The sequence below is a fragment of the Felis catus genome, chromosome D1 (genome assembly GCF_018350175.1).
Source record: "Felis catus isolate Fca126 chromosome D1, F.catus_Fca126_mat1.0, whole genome shotgun sequence".
Taxonomy (NCBI): domain Eukaryota; kingdom Metazoa; phylum Chordata; class Mammalia; order Carnivora; family Felidae; genus Felis; species Felis catus.
In genome coordinates, this window is record NC_058377.1 from 63,622,838 (window position 1) to 63,636,820 (window position 13,983).

The 13,983-nt window shown below is 39.1% G+C and overlaps 1 protein-coding gene across 2 annotated transcripts in view; it reads right to left on the reverse strand.

Annotated features, from left to right (window-relative positions):
• The window catches only part of LOC101094047 (interferon-induced very large GTPase 1-like), a 56,039-nt gene that overhangs the window by 36,335 nt on the left and 5,721 nt on the right, over positions 1-13,983 (reverse strand). Inside the window, exon 1 of one of the 2 annotated variants that reach the window (XM_045038879.1) lies at positions 3,132-3,193. The exons of the other annotated variant lie outside the window; for it this stretch is intronic. The gene's annotated coding sequence lies outside the window, so the exon portion shown is untranslated. Of the gene's footprint in view, positions 1-3,131; positions 3,194-13,983 lie in introns of those variants that run through there. 2 annotated transcript variants of the gene reach the window in all.

Here is a 13,983-nt window from a genome sequence, read left to right on the forward strand (position 1 = left end):
GGATCCTTGGCTTGTCTTGTCCCTTGAACACACCTAGATAACTATCACATCATTCTGAATATCCAAGAAATCAACCTGAGGATTGACAGAACAAACTCCATAACTAGAGGGAGAGAAGAGGCAACACTGAGGAAGGTAGTAAGTGCAGAGATGTGACTTGGGGGAGAAATGGATTGTGGGTACTGCAGAGGGGAAAGAGCCCTGATTGCAGAGAGAGACCAGAGAGAGTGGGGTGCACAGAGATATGCCCGAGAAAACTTCCCCAAAGCCATTGGCTTTGGGACGGAGAGAGACAGAGCATGACCGGGGGAGGGTCAGAGAGAGAGAGAGAGACACACACACACAGAATCTGAAACAGGATCCAGGCTCTGAGCGGTCAGCACAGAGCCCGATGCAGGGCTCCAACTCAGGGACCGCGAGATCATGACCTGAGCGGAAGTCGGATGCTTAACTGACTGAGCCACCCAGGCGCCCCAATTTTTTTTTAAAGACAACTCTTCCCTGTGAGGAAAGGATAGATTGCTACAGGTTTGTAGGTATGTGTGGTCAGAGAGGTGAGTGGTTTAATTTATTTATGTTGAGGCTTTCAATTTCTCTGTGGTATGGTCAGAAAGACAGAATCCTGAGAGTGATGAGATGGAACCGGTTGGGTTAGGGTGGGGACTAGGAAAGAATTCTGTTCCCCCAGCTATGGAAGGGGTATTGGAAAGACACAAGGAAATAGTAAAGAAGGGTGCCAAGGTTTGTGGAAACACGGGCTATAATAAGAAACTTTTGCATTTGTTGTGATTATTCTGTAGTTTAATCTAGTGACTGGCATATAGGTGAGACAAAATCAAATATTAACTGACTTTAGGTTCAGGAAATTAGACTTAAAAGAATCAAATGAAGAAGAGTTGTGATAAAGTGTAGTGTCAAATTGCCAAAAAGTCTAACTAATGAACGAACTAACTAACCAACTAAGCAACTAATGAGGATGCAGTTGGGGGTGCCTGGGTGGCTCAGTCAGTTAAGCATTCGACTTTAGCTCAGGTCATATCTCGTGGTTTGTGAGTTCGAGCCCTGCCTCAGGCTCTGTGCTGACAGCTCAGAGCCTGGAGCCTGGTTCATACTGTGTCTTCCTCTCTCTGCCCCTTCTCCGCTTGCGTGCGCGTGCTCTCTCTCTCTCTCTCTCTGTCTCTGTCTCTCTCTCTCTCTCAAAAATAAATACAAGAAAAAAAGAAATAATAAAATTGATGAACCTCTATCAGACTTATCCAAAAGAAAAGAGAAAGGAACCAAACAAATAAAATCACAAATGAGAGAGGAGAAATAACAAACAATACCACAGAAATATAAACAATTATAAGAGAATGTATTAAAAATCATATGCCCTCATATTGGACAATCTGGAAGGAATGGATTAATTTCCAGACACATATTAACTACCAAAACTGAAACAGGAAGATATAGAAGACTTGAACAGACTGATAACCACCAAAGAAATTAAATCAGTAATTAAAAATCTCCCAAGGAACAGAATTCCAGGACCAGATGGCTTCACAGGGAAATTGTCCCAAACATTTAAAGAAGAGTTAATATCTATTCTTCTTAAGCTGTTCGAAAAAAGAGAATGGGAGGAAAACTATCAAACTCATTCTAGGAAGCCAGCATTATCTTGACAAGGACTCCAGTATAAAAGCGATTTACAGGCCAATATCCCTGATGAACATGGATGCAAAAATTGTCAACAAGTACTAGCAAATCAAATTCAATAGTATATTAAAAGAATCATTCACCACGATCAAGTGGGATTTATTCCTGGGCTCCAAGGTTGTTTAATATTTACAAATCAATTAACATGATACAGTACATTAATAAGAACCATATGATCCTCTCAATAGATGCAGAAAAAGCATTTCTCAAAGTACAACATCCATTCATGATAAAAACCTTCAACAAAGTAGTGGTGGAGGGAACATACCTCAACATAATAAAGGCCTGGTGAAAAACTCGCAGCTTTTATTATCCTCAGTGAGGAAAAAGTGTAGCTTTTCCTTATGGTTATGAATAAGACAGGGTTGTCCACTCTCACCACTATTGTTAAACACAGTACTAGAGGTCCTAGCCTCAGCAATTAGACAACAAGAAGTAATATTGTATCTAAATTGACAAGGAAAAAGTAAAACTTTCAGTATTTATAGATGATATGATATTTATAGATGATATGATATAGAAAACCCTTAAGACTCCACCAAAAAATACCCACACAAATTCAGTAAAGTTTCAGGGTACAAAATCAATGTACAGAAATTGGTTGCATTTCTATACACCAATAATGAAGCAGCAGGAAGAGAAATCAAGGAGTCATTTCCACTTACAATTGCACCAAAACCTGTAAGATACCTACAAATAAACCTAACCAAAGTGGTACAAGGTCTATACTCTGAAAATTGTAAAACACTGATGAAAGAAATTGAAGAGGGGCCTCCTGGGTGGCTCAGTTAGTTAAGTGTCTGGCTCTTGATCTTAGCTCAGGTCTTGATCTCAGGGTCGTGAGTTCAAGCCCCACTTTGGACTCCATGCTGAGCATGGAGCCTACTTAAAAAACAACAACAAACAACAACAGCAAACATCAAACAAAAAAGAAATTGAAGAAGACAGAAAGAAATGGAAAAACATTCCAAGCTCATGGATTGGAAGAACAAATACTGGTAAATTGTCTGTACTACCCAAAACAATCTACACATTTAATGCAATCCCTATCAATATACCACAAGCATTTTTCACAGAGGTAGAACAAACTATCCTAAAATTTGTATGAAGCAACAAAAAACCCCAAACAGTCAAAGCAGTCTTGAAAGAGAAAAGCAAAGCTGGTAGCATCACAATTCTGGACTTCAATTGATATTACAAAGCTACAATGATCAAGACAGTATGGTGCTGGCACAAAAAAGACACATGCATCAATGCAAGAGAATAGTAAACCCAGATATAAACCGAAAATTATCTTTAACAAAGGAGGAATAAATATACAAGGGGAAAATCTTCAACAAATGGTGTTGGGAAAACTAGAAAACAACATGCAAAAGAATGAAACTGGACCACTTGTTACACAATACATAAAAATAAATTCAAAATGGATTAAATACCTAAATGTGAGACAGAAAGTCATCAAATTCCTAGAGGAGAACACAGGCAGCAATCTCTTTGACATCGGCCATAGCAACTTCTTTCTGGATATGTCTCCTGAGGCCAAGGAAAGAAAAGCAAAAATGAACTATTGGAACTTCATCTAGATAAAGAGCTTCTTCACAATGAAGGAAACAAGCAACAACACTAAAAGGCAACCTATGGACTGGGGTAAGATATTTGCAAATGACATATCTGATAAAGGGTTGGTATCCAAAATATATAAAGAAGTTATAAAACTCAACACCCATAAACCAAATAATCCAGTTTAAAAAATGGGCAGAAGACACAAATAGACATTTTTCCAAAGAAGACAAACAGATGGCCAACAGACACGTGAGAAGATGCCCAACATCATTCATTATCAGGGAAATGCAGATCAAAACTACAGTAAGATATCACCTCACACCTGTCACAATGGCTAAAATTAACAGCATGGGATACAACAGGTGTTGGTGAAGATGGGGAGAAAAGGGAACCCTCTTACACTGTTGGTGGGAACGCAAACTGGTGCAGCCACTCTGGAAAACAGCATGGAGAATCCCTCAAAAAGTTAAAAATAGAACTACCCTATGATCTAGCAATCGCACTACTAGATATTTACCCACAGGATACGAAAATACTGATTTGAACAGATACATGCACCTCGATGTTTATAGCAGCATTGTCAACACTAGCCAAATTATGGAAACAGTTCAAATGTCCATTGACTGATGGATGAATAAGGAAGATGTGGTGAGTACACACACACACACACACACACACACACACACACACAGAATATTAGCCAATTAGCCATAAAAAAGAATGAGATCTTGCCATTTGCAATGACATGGGTAGAGCTAGGGAATATTATGCTAAGCAAAATAAGTAAGTCAATTAAAGCTAATACCATATGATTTTACGCATATGTGGAATTTAAGGAACCTAACAAGTGAACATAGAGGAAAAAGAGGCAAACCAGGAAACTGATTCTTAGCTATTTGTAGAGAACAAACTGAGGGTTACTGTAGGGAGGTAGGTGGGGGATAGGTTTTGAGGGCAGTTCTAATGAGCACTGGGTGTTGTATGTAAGTGATGAATCACTAAATTCTACACTTGTATGTTAACTAACTGGAGTTTAAATAAAAACTTCAAAAAAAAAAATAAAATTATCCCAATCACAATAACTTCAAAAACAATACAATACTTAGGCATAAATTAAACTAAGGATGTGAAAGATCTGTATAATGGAAACTAGAAAGCTTGGCTGAAAGAAATTAAAAGAGACATAAAACAAATGGAAAGACATCTCATGCTCATGAATCCTAAGAATAAATATTGTTAATATGGCCAAACTATTCAAAGCTATCTACAGATTTAATGTAATCCTTATCAAAATGCTAAAGATATTCTTTACCAAATAAGAGGAAATAATCCTAAAATTTGTGGTGGAACCACAAAAGACCCTGAGTAGCTCAAGAAATCCTGAGGAAAAAATGAACAAATCTGGAGGTATCACACTTCGTGATTTTAACTATACTACAAAGTCATAGCAATAAAAAACAATGTAGCTCTAGTGTAAAAATAAATAGACCAAAGGAACAGAATAGAGATCCTAGAATTATATCATGGCCTATATACTCAAATAATATTTGGCAGTGGAGCCAAGAACATTCAATGGTGGGAAGGATAGTTTCTTCAACAAATGCTCCTGAGAAAACTGGAGAAATGCATGTAGAATGATGGAATTGGTCTCCTATCTCACACCATTGACAAAAATTAACTTGAAATGGATTACTTAAACATAAGCTCTGATACCTCAAAACCCCTAGAAGAAAGTATAGAGAAGAAACTCATTGAAATTGGTCTTGGGAATGGTTTTTGTGGGAATGAGGCCAAAAGCACCAAAAATAGCAAAAATTCTATGCAATGAAAGAAACAATTAACAAAATGAAATCGCAGCAATGCAGAATGACAGAAATTTTGCAAACCATATCTTGGATAAGGGATTAATATCCAAAATGTGTAAAGAACTTGTTTCCGATTCTGTGTCTCCCTCTCTCTCTGCTCCTCCCCCATTCATGCTCTGTCTCTCTCTGTCCCAAAAATAAATAAACGTTGAAAAAAAAAATTTAAAAACAAAATGTGTAAAGAACTAACACAACAAAAGAACACACAATCCAGATAAAAAATGGGCAGGAGAACTAAATAGATATTTTTTCAAAGAGAACATCAAAATGGCAAATGGACACATAAAAAGATGTTCAGCATCACTGATCATGAGTGAGATGCAAATAAAAGCCACTTTTGAAATATCACTTCACATTTATTGGAACGGCTATCTTCAAGAAGGCATGACAATTGCTAGCAGGGATAGGGTTAAAAGGGAATCCCTATACACTGCTGCTGGGAATTAGTCTTACTATTGTGGAAAATAATATGGAGGTTTTTCAAAAAATTGTAAATAGACCTATACAATCCAGCAATTCCACTTTTGGGTATGTACCCAAAGGAAATGAAAACAAGATTTTGATGAGATATAGGCACACTCATGTTTATCGCAACATTATTCCCACAATATGCAAGATATGCAAACAACCCAAATGTCCATCAATGAATGATAGATACAAAAGCTGTGGTGCATATTTGTAATGGAATATTAAGTCACAAGAAAGGAGGTTATCCTGCCATTTGCAACAACATGAATGGACATTGAGCACATTATGCTAAGTGAGATAAGTCAGAGAAAGACTAGTATTTATGATATCGCTTATATGTTGAATCAAAAAAAGTCAAACCTACCAAAAAAAACCAGAGTAAAATGGTTATCTGGTGATAGCTGGCATGGGGGAATAAAACTGATGCTATTTAAGAGTACAAACTTGTGGGGCGCCTGGGTGGCGCAGTCGGTTAAGCGTCCGACTTCAGCCAGGTCACGATCTCGCGGTCCGTGAGTTCGAGCCCCGCGTCAGGCTCTGGGCTGATGGCTCAGAGCCTGGAGCCTGTTTCCGATTCTGTGTCTCCCTTTCTCTCTGCCCCTCCCCCGTTCATGCTCTGTCTCTCTCTGTCCCAAAAATAAATAAACGTTGAAAAAAAAATTAAAAAAGAATACAAACTTGTAATGACTGACAAATAAGCCATAGAGATCTAATGCATAGTATAATGAATATAGATAATAATATTGTGATACAATGATGTATAAATGTATTTATACATCATATTGAATGGCAATCATATTACAATATATAAATGAATCAAGTAATACACTGTACACCTTAAATTTACAAAATGTAACATATCAAGTTTATAAAATAAAAAATCCAGCTGATTAAAAGGAATCCTGTTTACTTATTTGTTTATATTGTGATGCCTGGTGTCTGTGTGTGTGTGTGTGTGAGAGAGAGAGAGAGAGAGAGAGAGAGAGAGAGAGATCCTGGGTTTAAAAATTACTGCAAATAGGGGCACCTGGGTGGCTCAGTTGGTTAAGTATCCGACTTTGGCTAGGGTCATGATCTTGCAGTTTGTGAGTTTGAGCCCTGTGTCAGGATCTTTGATGACAGCTGGAACCTGGAGCCTGCTTCAGATTTTTGTCTCCCTTTCTCTTTGCCCCTCTCCCATTCAGACTCTGTCTCTCTCAAAAATAAATAAACATTAAAAGAATTTAAAATTACTGTAAATAGAAGACTAAAGTTGATGTGTATGTGTGTGTGTACCAATGGTGGGGGGTGGTGAACGCGTGATAATAAACATAGCAGAAACAGGATAGGTGAAGAATTAGGGAGAAAAGACATGGGCACATTAGAGTTTCTTCCTCAGGAAAAGTGCTTTAACTGCTTTACTGTTCCAGTTCACAAGTCACTCAAGGACAAAGAGAAGCAGGCCCCCGGTTGTAATAAAACTTGTTACTTTTATTTTCTGTGAAAGACCTTTATGTTAGATTTAGTTTTTATCTCCTGTAAAAGACTTTTTTTTTTTTTTTTGCTAAAGTTGTTTTTCTACAGTTGTTCAGTTGAAAACTAACAACATTCCCAACATTATGTTGGCTCATTTGGATGATTCAACACTAAAGCGAGCTTAAACTGTTAAACGCATATTGTGTGTTTATGGTGAGAAGGAGAGAATTTCACTGTTCTCTATCTTTTATATTAGAACTTTTTAGTAACGTTATTGCTAAACGTTACTAAATGTAACGTTTTCCCTCAAATGTAAATCCCATGGAAAGTGTTTTGTTTTCTAACAAGCAAGAGTTTTGATATCAGTTACAGACAAATTTGGGTCCAAGAACCAACAGTAACTAGCTACCTTTACTTAAGCCTTGGGTGAGAGGAGGGTGACCTAAGCAGTGAGAAGGAGCTGAGTAATGGAAAGAAGTTGTTCTGGTCGTACTAGCTCACATTGCATTAATGACAATAGAATGATATAGGTTATATTATAAGTTTCTTGGCCTGAAGAAACATTCAAATAGGAGTTATTTTCTCCCCAGCACATAATTGGTTTTAAGATCAACTCTATGAGAACAAGGGGCATCAAGGGAAATGTCTCTAGGTGCAGTGTTCCCTTGTGTTTAATTTGAATCTCTGAGAATTTCTATATCAGTGCTACCATGTTACAGTTCTTAGCGGATTTTTTTTGCACTCTTCTGCTGAGTCTTGTTTCAGTGCTCATGTCTTCTCTATTGCTATGCTATGAGTATATAGATGGATGACAGAGTGTGTTTGATCCACTTCAGATTCTTTCATGGTATGAGCACATTTTCTGTATATGGTAAGATCTCAGTAAATGTTGTATAAACTAGCGAAGAGGGTGAAGAAATCCCATGACCTCAAAATCAGATTTACAAGCAAATTCATTCCACCATACAGCTGGCTCCTGTTACGTAGGTCAACCCCCCAATACTGAGAAAGGACTGGGTTTCATTTCTCAATCTCATGTCAACTCTCAGTCTTTCTGTGAAGGATACCAGTCTGTTTGTCTTGAGCAAGGCTGAGGGTCACCCTTTAGGTTTGGCATATATCTAGTGGACTATGGAGCTGCTTTTGTGGAATGTAGGCTGTGGACACCATCTTGGCACTCTCCCTCTGCCTTGTTCCAGCTCACTGGTATCTCCCAGAAAAGAGCTTATACACTCATCTCCAGTTCAAGATGACAGCATAGGAAGAGCCTGAACTTACCTCCTTCCATGGACACACTGAGTTTTATAGCTACATATGGAATAATTTCCTCTTAAAAAAACCAAGGTTGGCTGAGTGATGACTACACAATGGGAAAGAAGAGGAAAACCACATTGAAGTGGGGAGGAAAGGCTGGGACACAGTCTTGCCATAATCTCTACCCCTGTTGTGACAAACCAGAAATGGGAAAAGAAAAACCTCAAAACCAGAGCTTCCCTTGAAGAGTGAAGTGGTTGAACCCATCACAGGCACCTCAACTTTTAGACCTGCCCTTGAGAAATGAACCCCAGATACATCTAACTTTGAAAAACAATTAGACTTGTGAGCTGAGACCCACAAAATTATAGTGATCTGGGGCACAACTAATAAAAGGCCCACACACTCTGTTACCTGCCCTAGGGCCCAGCTCAGAAGTAGCTGACCATGCCCAGGCTTAAAGTAAAGGAGACTCACCTGCTCATATTAAAGCATTGGCTTAAGGGGTGGGCATCTAATTTAACACACATAGTTGGGAACCTGCTGGAACACCTTCAGGGGATGGAGACTGGTGGGCACCATCTTTACACTCTCCCTTTACTGTGTTCCAGAGCACCAGTATCTCCTGGAAGGGGGATTGTATATATTTCTGGTCCCCCAATCTTTGTGGCAGTTTTTCTCAGGGGATGCCTCTTGACTACCTGTGTCTGGAGTCAAGGGGAGCTTCAGGCCCTGGTCTCATGGGATTGTAGTAGTCAGTGTCACCCAGAAGGGAGCTCATACCCCTAGCCAGCACCCTGATTTTTGTGGCTGTTGCCAGAGGACAGCTTTACATCACCTGGCTCTGGAAGCCAGTGGAGCTTATGCTTGTTGGTCCCAAAGGACTATAATCAAAGGAGAAAGAGTTTTTAGACCCCTGTTACCCCTAGGGCACAGCAAGAGGCCACAGACCTAGGAGCTCAGTCTTTCTGTGAAGGAGGCCTATTAGCTAATCATCATGGCTGTAGCCTGAGGATCAGACTTCTAATTAAACATGCACCTAAGAGCTGGCTGTAATCCTTTCCAAAAAACATGGAGGTCAGGAGCTATTGTTGTGCTCTCCTGCCATGCTCCACAGGGCCCCTTGATTACCTTGCTCTAGTGGCCAGGAGTTCCATGGGACTGTGGCAATCAGAAAGGTGATTCTTGATAGGCTACCACCCCGGGACTGTGTTCAGATAGCAGCCTGAGGCGTACTCCACCCACTCCCTAATATTTCTGTGAAGGAGGCTTCTTACTTGTCCTTAAGTTTGGCCTGAGGGGCAGGCTTCAGGTTTGGCACACATTTAGTGAACTGTGGAGCTTCTCTCAAGGAATATAGGTTGTGGATGCCATATTGGGGCTCTCCCTCTGCCTTGCTCCAGCTTGCTGGTATTTCCAAGAAAAAATGTTACATACTCACCTGGAGCCCCAATTTTTCAGACTGGCACCCTGGAGACACCACTAGATTATCTGGCAAGTGGGGCTTATATTTGTGATTCTACAGAACTGTATATATTTGCATTCTTTTAAAATCTGCTGTATGAAGGTTTGGCTTCTAAAAATCCTGAATTTAGGTGTTTAGATCATCCCTTTAGGAACAGTGACAGCGCTTGGCACGTCTTCAACTACTGGAAACTATTAAAAATATAATAGATTACTTGGACAAGCACAAAGGTTTGAGAGACAACAAAGCCCTGAGGAAGGGTTGAACAACAAGGCTCACCTCTAACCTGAGGCCATTCCTTCAAAACTGGGAGAGATAGTGGGTTCATCTACTATATAGAAACCAACATAGAGAATCAAGAAAAATGAAGAAATAAATGAATAAGTTCCAAAGAAGGAATAAGATAAAACCTCCAGAAAAAACTTTAATGAGACAGATACATAATTTACCTGGCAAAAAGTTCAAAGTAATGGTCATACATATGCTCATCAGACTGAGGAGAAAAATGGATGAACACAGTGAGAACTTCAACAAGGAGATAAAAAGTATAAGAAAGTACCAGCTAGGGGAAACAAGATGGCAGGATAGAAGGACTCTAGGCTTGCCTTGCCCATGAACACAACTAGATGACTATCAAGTTATCCTATATACCCCAGAAATTGACACGAAGACTGACAGAATAAACTCCACAATGAAAGGAAAAGACCACACTGAAGAAGGTAGGAAGTATGGAGATGTGGTTTAGAGGAGAAATGGGCCCTGGCTGTTGCAGAGTGGAGGGAGACATGGTCACAGAGAAGGTGGGGGTGGGGGTGGGGAGAGAGAGAGAGAGAGAGAGAGAGAGAGAGAGGAGCACGCAGTGGGGAGTGCACAAGGAGAACATTTCCCCATGGCCATTGGCTTGGAAAGTGAGAGGGACTGGATTTTGTGAGTTCTTGCAACAAGTAAGGCTTAAAGCTTGGAGTTTTAAAAGTCAGGGGGTTTGGCTGGGGTAGAGTGTGAAGGGCATTGTGCTGCTCCTGGAGAGAAGGCAGGCAAACAATCCAGGGACAGATAGAGTGGAAGGAGGGAGGTGAACAGCACCTGGAGGACACAGTGGGGAGATTATTTACTCTACTTGAAGTATTTTCCTGAATGAAAGCTTTCATGGAGACATTTCTCTAAGAAAAAAGGAGGTGCTTGGCATCATTTCCCTCCCCTGTCCATCAGCATAAATACAGAGCCACCTACAGGAAGCAGTACACAGAGCATGGACACTGGCTGCCTAACTCTATACACCAAGCCCCATCCTCTGTGCTCCAGTAGAACTGCCCTTCTCATTCATGTTGCCTCAATCGCAGCATGATGAGCCCTTCCACTAGAAGAGCAGCACAAACCCCTGTGCACACTACATCTCTCAACCAGAGTTTTGCAGGACTTCAGTTCCAGAAGAGGTGGTGACAGGTCTCATTTCATAAGCAGACCAGACATCTAGTTAAAACTCACCACGTTCAGACCAGAGGTGAAACATTGCCCACAGCAGACAAGGAGAGCCTCTGCAGAGGACTGGCCTGAAGGATAGAGCAGAGAAACACAGCAGCACAGAGCATGCAGCACACACTGGAGACACTCCCTACAGCACAGGGTCCTGGGTACTGCATGACCTCTTCTTCATAAAGCCATTACTTTCAGGAGCAGGAGAAATAACTAGCTTAGATAAAACACAAAAACAGCAAAGGGTTTTATCACAAATGAAAGACCAAGATAAGGTCACAGCCAGAGATCTAAGTGAAACAAATGTAAGTAACATATCTGATGGAGAATTTGAAGCAGTAGTCTCACTGGACTTGAGAAAAGAATGGAAGACATCAGTGAGACCTTACCACAGAGATAAAAGAGTTAAAAAAGAATCAATCAGATATAAAGAGTGCATTGATGGATTAGAAACATGCTAGATGCAATGAATAGCAGACTGGAATAAGCAGAGATTGAATTGATGACCTAGAAGACAAAGCAATGGAGAAAAATGAGGCTGAACAAAAGAGAGAAGGAGGAATTGTGCAAAACAAGAATAGACTTAGGGAACTCAGTGACTCCATCAAACATGGTAACATTTGTATTATAGGAGTCCCACAAAAAAAGAGAGTAAAGGAGACACAAAGTTTATTTGAAAAAATAATAGCTGAAAATTTCCCTAATTTGGAGAAGGAAATAGATATCCAGATCTAGGAGGCCCAGTGAACTCCCATCAAAATCAACAAAAGCAGGCCCACACTAAGATATATTGTAATTAAGTTTGAAAAAAAAAAAGTGCCAAAGAAAAACCTTAAAAGCAACAAGGCAAAAGAAGTCATTAATTTACAGCAGAAAACCCACAAGGCTGACTGGAGATATCTCAACAGAAACCATGGCAAGCCAGAAGGGAGTGGCATGATATATTCAGAGTGCTGAGTGGGAAAAATCTATACCTAAGAATACTCTTCCAGTAAGGCTGTCATTCAGAAGAAGGAGAGATAAAGAGTTTTACAGACAAACAAAAACTAAAGTTCATTAGCACTAAACCAGCCCTGCAATAAATACTAAAGAAGAATCTTTGAGTGTAAAAGAGAGACCAAAAGCGACAGTGTAAAGGCAGGAAACACAATAGCAATAAAAATGAATATTTCTTTAAAAATCAGTCAAGGAACTCACGTACATAAAAAGGATATAAAATATAATAACATATACCTAAAATGTGGGCATGGAGGATGGAAAGGAGAAAAGAATGGGTTCAAACTGGAACAACCCTCAACTTACTATAGACTAATCCGATATAGGTAATTGGAGAACAGTTTATAAACAAACCTAATGGTAACCATATATCAAACCCCAAAAATAAACTTGCAAAGAATAAGGGGAAATAAATCCAAATATATCACCAAAGAAAATCAGCAAATATAGAAGAGAGAAAGACAGAAAGGATCAGAGAAAATCTCTAGAAACAACCACAAAACATGTAATAAAATGGCAATAAATACATATCTATCAATAATTACTCTGAATGTAAATGGACTAAATACTCCAATCAAAGACATAGGGTATCATAATGGATTAAAAAAACCCTCAAGACTCATCTATATCCTACCTAACAGAGACTCATTTTAGACCTAAAAACACCTGCAGATTGAAAGTGAGGGGATGGAGAAACATTTATGATGCCAATGGATGTCAAATGAAAGGTGGAGTAGCAATACTTATATCAGACAAACTAGACTTTAAAGATTGTGATAAGAGACAAAAAAGGGCACTATATTATATGTAAGAGGACAGTCCAACAAGAAGTTAGACAATTGTAAATATTTATGCACACAACATGAGAGCATCTAAATACATAAAATAATTACAAACATAACGGAATTGATAACAATGCAATAATAGTAGGAGATTTTAACGCCTAACTTACATCGATGGACAGATTATCTAAACAGAAAATAAACAAGGAAATAATGACTTTTAATGACAAAGTGGGCCAGATGGACCTAACAGATATATTCAGAGCACTCCATCCTAAGACATCCTGAAAACACATTCTTTTCAAGTGCACATGGAATATTCTGCAGAATAGATGACATATTAGGTCACACAACAGGTATCAGCAAACACAAGATTGAAGTCATACCATGCACCTTTTTATAGCACTATGTAGCTAGAAGTCAACCACAAGAAAGAATCTGGGAATCCCAGAAATACGTGGAGGCTAAACAACATGCTACTAAACAATGAATGGATAAAGCAGGAAATCAAAGAAGAATTTAAAAAATACTACATGGAAACAAGTGAAAATGAAAACACTTGCTCCAAACCCTTTGAGATACTATAAAAGTAGTCCTAAGAGGGAGGGAAGTATATAGCAGTGTAGGTCTACAAGAAAACCCTCAAATAAACAATCTAACCTTACACTTAAAGAAGTTAGAAAAAGACCAACCAATGAAGCCTAATGCCAGCAAAAGGAAGGAAATAAGAATCATTAGAGCAGAAATAAATGATACAGAGACTAAAAAACCCAGTAGAGCAGATCAATGAAACCAGGAGGTGGTTCTTTGAAAACATTAATAAAATGGATAAATCTTTAGCCAGACTTATCAAAATTTATAGAAGAGAAAGGACCAGAATAAACAACATTGCAAATGAGAGTGGAGACATAAGAGCCAACACCACAGAAATACAAACAATTATAAGAGCATATTATGAAAAATAATA